Here is a 10,159-nt window from a genome sequence, read left to right as displayed (position 1 = left end):
GAACGTGACACACCCACGAGCGCTGTCTGAGCGTGATTAAAGCCCAAACACGTCAAACAGCGCTCGCGGCCATCAGCTGACTCTATCAGAATACCGCACTCAGGAATACACGGGAAGATCTTCTTTAAAAAGACGCGTCTTTAAAAAGACGTGCCGCGTGCACACTCTTTTAGTGAGAGCAGAAAACTCCACGGAAGGGACCAGGGAGAGACACACACACTGGCAGACCACTGCTCAGATCGCAGGCAATGTGAAACTCGCTGGGTACCGCCGTCACACCAACACCAGAGAGTTCGCTCGTCTCGAAGAGGTGCGTCACAGTAGTAACTCAGATTGTGTGGCTTGTGGAGTGAAGAAGTTCTCTTGGCTCCGAAGCGAAAACATACCGTCCGCTTCATCCTTTTATACTCATGGGGTGAGGCGGAGATACGCTATGCAAATTCCGCAGACCCATGGCATTTCTTTGCCATTGGCTCGTTTTTTAATACTCGAAGAGGATTGGCTTTCTAGGCGAAACCCCCATTCTCCGTCATCCGACGTAACTCAGAGTGACTACGAAAGGGAACTACAGATCAACACTGCTTTATTTGCATTTGAAATATAAGCCATAAGCCATGGGTGTCAACCATGTCATGTTTCTAGCAAATAGAAGTCAGTGCAAAATATCCCAGCCTTCAATATTCAATAATAATAATGAATCATTACATTTATATAACGCTTTTCTTGGCACACAAATCGCTTTACATAGAAGGGGAAATCTCTTCAAACACCACCAATGTGGATAATCAACTTGGATGATGCAACAGCACGGCTGCCATATTGCGCCAGACATAAGCTTATTTTTTTTAAGGGACATTAAATAACCAGAGAGATGACATTGTTTAATGTCTCATTCGAAGAACTGTGCTTTTTGACAGTACAGTGTCCCCATCACTACTGGGGTGTTAGGACCTACACAGAAACACAGGGTGAGCATTCTGGCCTCATTCTTGCAACCTAGTTTTCACAGGTACTAACCAGGCACAACCCTGCTTAATTTCCGTGGGCAACCAGTCTTGGGCTACAGGGTGATATAGCAATACAGTGAATCCAAATTTAACACTCCCAAATGATTCAAATGATAAATCATTCATATTCCCACTGAGAATAATATTCCTGTTTAAAACTCATTAGAGCGTGTATAAAGAGTGTCTAGTTTTAGTAACATTACAGGCGTCTTCAGGAAACAAAACAACAGTTAGAAAATGTAAATATACAGTTCTAAAGAGGTTTGCATCACAACCACTGCTTCAGTATTTATACACATAAACATGATGGAAAAAAGTAGTTACAACATGTCATTTAAAAATAAATTTTCCTTGACTAAATAGGTGCTCTTCGGTCATTTCGGACCGAAAAATTTTCTGTTTTGAAATTTTAAAAATCACAGCTTCATCGGAATCTTACGAAACTTGGTGACTTTTATGGCATTGGGTATGTGAACACACAAAAAAAATTGAGGTCATGATCCGAGCAGGCTAAGTGGTCATAAAAAAAATAGTCACACTTGTGCTCTTCAGTCAAAAATGACCGACCATAGGAAATGAATGGGAAATTGACAAAAACACAAAAACTTTGAGAATTTTTGTGTGTACAATTTACAAATCGGCCACAATGCAGAAAAAAGTGCTCAGCATTGAAGGGGTGACACTCTAAAACATCAATAGTGCAAAACAGACATACCCACCCCTACACACACACACACACACACTTTTATGCACAAAAACACCAATAAATTGTGATTAAAGAAATCTGTTTTGAATATTTAAAAATCACAACTTCTTCAGAAAATTATGAAACTTGGTGACTTTTATGGCATTGGGTATGAACACACAAAAAATTGAGGTCATGATTCGAGCAATTTAAGTGGTCGTAAAAAAATGAGTCACACTTTTGCTCTTCTGTCAAAAATGACGACCCACTTTTGCTCTTCAAAAGCAAAAGTGTGAGCAAAAGTGTGACTCAAAAAATGATGTACAAATATAGATTTGTGTGTACAATCTACAAATTGGCCACAATTCTAAAAAAAAGTACACCGCAGGAAAGGGGTCACACTCTACAACATCTAGAGTGCAAAACAGACACACCCACTAACACACACACACACACACACACACACACACACACACACACACACACACACACACACACACACACACACACACACACACACACACACACACACACACATATAAACACACTTTTATACACATACACACCAATAAATTTTGATTACAAAAAGTGTTTTGAATTTTTAAAAATCACAGCTTCATCGCGATATTACGAAACTTGGTGACTTTTATGGCATTATGTATGTGAAAAATTGAGGTCATGATCTGAGCATGCTAAGTGGTCTTAAAAAAAATAGTCACACGTGTGGTCTTTGGTCAAAAATGACCCCATAGGAAATGAATGGGAAATTGTAAAAAAATGAAAAAAAAAAAAAAATTGTGAATATTTGTTTGACATTTTTTTATAAGAAATAGTTTTTGAGATTGTTTCAACTATATATACAAATCCACCAAAAAAAAAAAAATGTGTTCATAAACAGCTGGGAAATTCACATGTCTCTCCATAGAGAGCTGTACATGACATCTAGTGGTTACACCATGATTCTACGCTTTTTCTCTGTAATCAGATGGTGCTAATTTTCTTCAAAAAATATTTTTTTTTCTGAAGGCCTAGACTCTATATTAAACTAAAATACTGCATTAATATTTTTGAAAAAAATAATATATATATAGAAAAATATATATATTTTTCCATGGCAAAAATAAACCATAAATATTGCATAAATATTAATAAATTCTAAATTGTCTCAAAATACTAAATTAAAAAGAATAAATATTATAGAACAAAAATAAATTGCATTGGTTTTACTGGGATGGAGAAAGTTTCATTTTTAGGTGTCCGGTCACTTTTGACGGGGAAGATAACAAGTGTGATTCCGAAACGAAGAGCACCTGAGGGTTAATATACACATTGCAATTTAGATTTTATTCTTTCCTAAGGTTTTCAGACATTACTGAACTTGTTTTAACCTCCTCCACTCTGATCGCCCGTGGGCGGGCAACAGAGCTACGTCATTATATTTAAACTTATTTTTTTTGTGTTTCTGGAGATGCTATCACCCCATATATAGTATCATTTTAAATCTTAAAATCTCATCTTTACACAGAATATAATGATATTTGTGTATATGGAAAAAATAATTAATATATAAAGCTTTAAAAAACAATCGTCACAAAATCGCTCCTCCCCCAAAATGTCAATGCAGAAAAGTAAATATTAATATACATGTCTTATGCAACTTACAAAACAGAAAAATCCTATATCAAAAGAAAGCTCTCATTCTCAGAAATGTGACTGTGTAGTTTGTTTTATTGTTTTAACGTCTCAGTTCAAATTATCTGAGCTAATATAGCTCACATTATCAACAGAATCGGGCAGTAAAATATGATTTCTGTGAAAAAACAAAGACAAACGTCTCATTTCTGCGTCGATTACATGTGCTCTGAGCTAAAATCGGCCACAAACTCTATATCATCTTTTACCTTAGGATGTTTTATTTCAAATGAGCCCATTTGTACTTTTCTGTGAGCTCATCTTGGTAAATAATCCACTGTTATGCCGCGGATGTCCAAAACACAAAACGCGCTCGACGGAAGAAACATGCGATCTACACATCATCATCAAACCGTGCAAGCGTCCTTTAGCAATGACGATGGTATATATATCAGGCATGTGTTCAAAGCTGAGGGTGTCAGCTTTCCAATCACATGTCAATCATGTATCTAGTTTAGTCACATGATGAATCAGCCAACGAATCAGTGGAGTAGGTGGGTGGGATCACGACCGGTTTTTTTGTCTTTATTTTGCATCATGTGATTCACGACGTTGTTGATGATAGGCGAGTAGATAGGAAGTGAATGACAAGTGACAAAGACGACTGACAGACAATTTGTGGATATATTAGTATTTTTCGAGCGTTTTGAATAAAAAAAAAATGCATCTGAAGATGGAAAAGCAGCTAAAAAGGTGTTCTCCTGCGTCGAAGCAATATTTGAAAAATCCAAAGGACGCATATATGCACTAAAAATGATGCTTTGCATCCCTTCGGTTATATTTGAATAACTCTTGCTCAGAATGTGATAGAGAAAAAATATTTTTTTCTGGTGGATACAGTGACTTAGTGTAATCAAGTAATATAATCAGCAGGTCCCCAGAGCAAACAGTACATGCATCACAGATTTTTCAAAAACAGGATAAAAAATAAATAAATTAAAAAAGGCCAATTTTTTAAAGTTTATCCTAATATTTTAAAACCTTACAATGCTATTTATGATTTTTTTCAATCTGATTTAGTAAATTTGAAGGGTTTTCTGTACAATGACACTAAATTTTTTAATTTCCTATACTGTGTGTGTCTAGGGTGAATATTTAAACTTGGGTGTGTTAAATGTAGGCGGAATTCCAAAATATGCCTTATACAGCAGTCTACAGTGCACAACTGTTACAACCCCTTGGCTCAAGGAGCAGCAACATGAATGGAGAGGCCATACAACGTAATCAAATTTGCACAAATTTGTATTTAATCAAAACAACAACATGACTACATTAAAGTATACAATAAAACAAAGTTAACAAACAACATCAAGCCTTGGACTGGAGAGGGTGAGAAAGTCAGGACAACCAAGCAGCAAGACCAAGCTCCTAGCAGCTCCCTCAGGAGCTATCCTCCAACTTCTTATGAGCAGCATGGTAAATCACCATCAATTCTCCACACCTGTTTCACAGCAATTAACCTGAGGACACAAAAAGTGTTACCCAGACACCTACTGTAAAAAATAAAGTAGTACACCCCATGATCCATCACACCTCCCTCCTAAAAACAGAGGCCCTTTTACAAAAAGGTACTCTGTGTAAACAATACATAAAAACACATACAAAGAACAGATTTGACCAGAAACATTTTTTTCCAGATTCAGAAATTCAACAAAATCATGGGTTACACTTAACCTCTCCTTCACCACCTACCCCTTATTTCTTCACCTCCTAATGCTCTCAGGCGCCTTGAGAACATGGAGATGAGGTGAAAGAAAGGAAAAACCCACAAAAATGTAATACAGCACTAGTTCGATGAAGCTCGTGACAAGGTATCCGCCATAATACAAACCCAATTCCATAAAAGTTGGGACACTGTACAAATTGTGAATAAAAACAGAATGCAATGATGTGGAAGTTTCAAATTTCAATATTATATTTAGAATACAACATAGATGACATATCAAATGTTTAAACTGAGAAAATACATAATTTTAAGGGAAAAATAAGTTGATTTTAAATTTCATGGCATCAACACATCTCAAAAAAGTTGGGACAAGGCCATTTTTACCACTGTGTGGCATCCCCTCTTCTTTTAATAACAGTCTGCAAACGTCTGGGGACTGAGGAGACAAGTTGCTCAAGTTTAGGAATACATAGTTCCCACAGGCAAAAAAATTGTCACTTGACCTCCCCAGAGACGCCATCTTTGAGGGCAAAACCGCTGTGTTTACCATAGGTGTTTACAACGTTTTATCAGAGAATGTCGTTTTACAAACAAATATTTATGTCTGTTTATATTGTTATGCAAATCATGAAAAGACAAAGTGTAATAGATTATAAAGAGACTATTAAAACAAGACTTAGAGAGGTACAATGCGAAAATTTCATTCATAAATGGTGTGTATCCTTATGCAACAAAAGAAGCACTGAGCACCGATTATGCAACTTTGCCTCAGATACAGTATTTTCATGTGTACAATTATCTGGTATTGGTGAGGAGTTTTTACACATGTGAGCAATTCCAAGCCTGGAAATCACTGGAGGCGTACGATCAGATTGACGTGGGGTTGGTTTGGTGACGTTTGCTCAAGTGCAATCAATGGAAAAGTAACTTAAGTCATCATAGCGAAGTAGCATGATGCTAATCTGTCTATTAAAAAGCCATAGCCTGCACAACTTAATTCCTATGTTCCCCAGTCACCGGTGATTTCTGTAATATGCATGTACTTGCGGGCGTCATGGTTCGGTGCATGAATATTAAAATAAATAACTCGCGTGCAATTTAATTAATGTAATGAGGAACTACATTATACGCGGGATCTTTAGGGACATGATCTGAGATTGCAATGCTGGAATGTGAGATCAAACAGTGGAAACAATGTTGTTTTGTATGTTTTTAATACCTTTGTTCATACAGGACATTATTCAAACTGCAATGTGTTAACTTATATTTATTTACACTCGCAATAAAACACAACATTGTGCTTTTGTCAAACAAATTCTTGCGTGTTTTGAGTGAGTTTCTTTCCTGTTTATGCTCGCCAGCCATAATCTCCGTCGTTGTTCGGACAAAAGCTTAGTCTTCTCACATCCATATGGAGTCTAATGACGGGTATAGTGTAAAATCCCAATTTAACTGAACCTCCGGCACGATTTTATCATCCATTGACTCAGCAGGAGATGACCATTTTCACTTTATAGCACGAAACTCATTTCACTTCGTTCAGCTCGTATTGCTTCTTCTTATGTTTTGCCCTAAGCAATGGCGCCGGGTCGGCAAATGCCCGTATGTTGTGACGTCATGTGGGAACTATGTATAGGAATGTTGTCCCATTCTTGTCTAATAAAGGCTTCTAGCTGCTCAACTGTCTTAGATCTTCTTTGTTGCATCTTCCTCTTTATGATGCGCCAAATGTTTTCTATGGGTGAAAGATCTGGACTGAAGGCTGGCCATTTCAGTACCCGGATCCTTCTTCTACGCAGCCATGATGTTGTAATTGATGCAGTATGTGGTTTGGCATTGTCTTGTTGGAAAATACAAGGTCTTCCCTGAAAGAGACGATGTCTGGATGGGAGCATATGTTGTTCTAGAACTTGGATACCTTTCAGTATTGATGGTGCCTTTCCAGATGTGTAAGCTGCCCATGCCACACGCACTCATGCAACCCCATACCATCAGAGATGCAGGCTTCTGAACTGAGCGCTGATAACAACTTGGGTTGTCCTTGTCCTCTTTAGTCCGGATGACATGGCGTCCCAGTTTTCCAAAAAGAACTTCAAATTTTGATTCGTCTGACCACAGAACAGTTTTCCACTTTGCTAGAGTCCACTTTAAATGAGCCTTGGCCCAGAGAAAACACCTGCGCTTCTGGTTCCCATTTAGATATGGCTTCTTTTTTGACCTATAGAGCTTTAGCCGGCAACGATGAATGGCACAGTGGATTGTGTTCACTGACAATGTTTTCTGGAAGTATTCTTGAGCCCATGTTGTGATTTCCATTACAGTAGCATTCCTGTGTGTGATGCAGTGCCGTCTAAGGGCCCGAAGATCACAGGCATTCAGTATGGTTTTCCGGCCTTGACCCTTATGCACAGAGATTGTTCCAGATTCTCTGAATCTTTGGATGATATTATGCACTGTTGATGATGATAACTTCAAACTCTTTGCAATTTTTCTCTGAGAAACTCCTTTCTGATATTGCTCCACTATTTTTTGCCTCAGCATTGGGGGAATTGGTGATCCTCTGCCCATCTTGACTTTTGAGAGACACTGCCACTCTGAGAGGCTCTTTTTATACCCAATCATGTTGCCAATTGACCTAATAAGTTGCAAATTTGTCCTCCAGCAGTTCCTTATATGTACATTTAACTTTTCTGGCCTCTTATTGCTACCTGTCCCAACTTTTTGGGAATTTGTAGCTCTCATGAAATCCAAAAGGAGCCAATATTTGGCATGGCAATTCAAAATGTCTCACTTTCAACATTTGATATGTCATCTATGTTGTATTCTAAATATAATATTGAAATTTGAAACTTCCACATCATTGCATTCTGTTGTTATTCACAATTTGTACAGTGTCCCAACTTTTATGGAATTGGGTTTGTATTATCTACCCCTCTAATATGGCGAATATCCAGGCTATAAGACTGCAAGAATAAAGCCCAGCGAATAAGTCGTTGATTTGGACTATGCAAGGACTGTAAGAAAGTAAGTGGATTGTGGTCTGTAAATACTACCAAAGAGACAGAGCCTCCCCCCACATAAACATCGAAATGTTGTAAAGCCCAGATCAATGCCAGTAACTCCTTTTCAATGGTTGAATAATTTCTCTGACACAAATTAAACTTCTTAGAAAAGAAGCCAATTGGTCAATCAATGCCGTTGTCATCCCTCTGCAATAATGCAGCTCCAGCACCCAGTCCACTCGCATTCACCTTTAAATGGAAAGGACGGTTCCAACGAGGTGCCGTTAACACGGGAGCAGAACTCAGCAAAAGTTTGGCATTATCTCTTCTGCCCTCAGCTTGTGTTTGCTTTTGCAGCGAGTTAAACAAAGGCTTAGTAAAAATCGTAGACAGTTGTCAGGGTCAAACTTTCTTTACTGAAGCCCAATTTGTGAAACTGTAACACAAATGAACAATGATTTCAACAAAAATATATCTTACAATATTACATTCAGTTCACATAGATCAAAACAACATTTAAGATGCACATAAATTGCCTTTACATAACATAGACGATAGCTGTGTTAAGAAGGACAATTAAGCCTCACAATTATGTGCCTATAGGGTTACATTATCATGTCGCATGTAATCATTCTCAAACGTGTATAACCTATCAAAACACATGTAATCATATTGTACTTTTTAGATTAATCTTTTAAACTTACAGATTGTGCCATTTCAAGAGTGAAACAAAAGGGATGGACGTGGATGCGCCTCTATACTCTGCACCATGGGCTCTAAAATCCAAAATGGCTGATAAACTATTAAAGGCATTGTACTCCTTAAAGTGACCACAAGAGCTGTGTCTAAAACCGCTCACTCGTTCACTCATTCACTAATCCCTATATAGTGTATGGCATTTGAGTGCACTATATCTGCAAGGAGTGAACGAGATGAAGTGAGTGAATTCGGACGCTGACGTTTACACTGTGCGTCGGAGAGTTGGAGCTGTCGCAGAAAAGGCTTCGTCACGCGTACTGATAAAACTCCTTTTATCTTACATTACCTACTTTATAAAATAATATTAACAACAATAACAATCATAATGACTTTATTTTGTAATTATACCTCCGTGCCAGCTTTGTAGTTTCATCGACTGAAATTGTACACGTTCACAGATGACGTGTCGTCGAGCGCCCTCCGGCGGCCGTTATTATGTTCAAAACGTCGATTAACGGATATTTTTCAAATCCTCCACTGGATGTAATGTAATCTCTGGTTTAAACTTGCTCGCGCCGAACTTTCATGCGCGCTCAGTTCTCTCCGCATTGGATTGTGGGAAATAGGGCTTCAGCGAGTGTACATCGAATGTACACTCGAATTCAGAGAGGATTGTGGGTAAAAGTAGTGAATGAATGTAGGGAATGATGTCGTTCACTCAGAATTCGGACACCACTACAAAATGGCCGACACCCGATATAGTGCACTATATAGTGGATAGGGAGCGATTTCAGACACAGCTATGGTGTCAGTAAAGTAAACTATAATATAACTAAGGCCAGGATATTATCAAAAGCATTTTGACAATCTGAGGACCATTCATATTTCCGTTAGCCTTTTAACAAATCCGTTAAAAGAGCAATCACTGTTGAGAAATTTTCACAGAATTTTCGATAATACCCAATCATTCCTAGAAATCTCATTAGCTCTTTCTTCGTAGAAGGAACTGGGAAATTATCAATGGCCTGGACTTTTGCCCTAACAGGACACACTTTACCTTGTCCTACCACATTTCCCAAATAAACCACAGTGGCACGTGCAAATTCACATTTCACTAAATTTATCGTCAACTTTGCTGCCTCAAGACGAATAAATAAAGCACGCAATTGGCAAAGATGTTCCTCCCATGTCTGGCTATACACCACTACATCATCCATACAGCACATCCCTCAAGCCCAGAGATTACCAAATTCATCAGACGCTGGAATGTAGCGGGAGCGTTTCGAAGACCAAAACTCATACGTTCATAAGAATATAATCCCGAAGACGTAGTGAAAGCACAAACTTCCTGAGCACGAGAAGTTAGAGGTACCTGATAATATCCCTGAAGTAAATCAATCTTCGTAAC

The sequence above is a fragment of the Pimephales promelas genome, chromosome 8 (assembly GCF_988280905.1).
Source record: "Pimephales promelas chromosome 8, fPimPro1.hap1.1, whole genome shotgun sequence".
NCBI lineage: Eukaryota > Metazoa > Chordata > Actinopteri > Cypriniformes > Leuciscidae > Pimephales > Pimephales promelas.
Note: the sequence above shows the minus strand (reverse complement) of the source record.